This window comes from Mus pahari, chromosome 17, assembly GCF_900095145.1.
Source record: "Mus pahari chromosome 17, PAHARI_EIJ_v1.1, whole genome shotgun sequence".
Taxonomy (NCBI): Eukaryota; Metazoa; Chordata; class Mammalia; order Rodentia; family Muridae; genus Mus; species Mus pahari.
The window spans coordinates 55,650,577-55,651,428 of NC_034606.1; positions in this window are offsets into that span (position 1 = coordinate 55,650,577).

An 852-nucleotide genomic window follows, 5' to 3' on the forward strand; every position below is an offset into this window, starting at 1 on the left:
GAGGAGACTGTTGCAGTATGCAAATGTGCCAACTTGGAAGAACTTTGGCCAGAAGGAAGGCAAGATTTAGAGTGCCAAAAGATTTGCTAATTACTTCTGGATCATCTAGGAGGGCTGCCTGATATTTTATTAGACATGTTTATTAACCAAAATATGTCTCTTTAATTCTAGTATGGTCTTTACTTGGTGAGGTATGAGGGCTTATAACTGTTGTTTTGAAAATAAAATAGAAGCCCAGACTCTGAGTCCCTTCTACTGGGATAGTCAGTTGGCACAATCCTTTAATCTAAAGGAGGGAGGGCGTCTCTCAGAAACTCTAGCACTGAGCATGCCCAGTCTCTTGGGTATTTATGGAAAAAAAAAAAACAAAATCTTGCTCTTGGGGGCATTGTCTCCATTTTTAAATTAAATGGATTAAGAAATATCAAATTGAGAGATACCTAGCTATCTGGGGAGATGAATAATTCCTAAGAGATCTGAAAATTCTTGTTTATGTTATATGAACAAGTTTTGGTTGTTAATATGCCCTGTAATATATAATATGGCATGCAAGATGTAGTAGGGGGAAAACAATAAAAATAATGAAAGTGGTGTATTTGAAAATTCTATATGAAGAGCAATTGCTTTGTATGCTAACTTAAAAAAAAACACTCAGTAAAAACAACCCCATTATCTTGCTTGCCTGTTAACCCTCCAGATGGGTTTTCACTTTAATTGGAGTAAAGCTGAGTTCTTTCTGGTGGTCACACACACCCTACCCAATCATTTCTTTTCTTTCTTTTTTTATTTTTTTAGCCAGTTCTCTCTTTTTCTTATGCTCAATTGGCTGCAGTCAGACCCGTATTCTTGGAT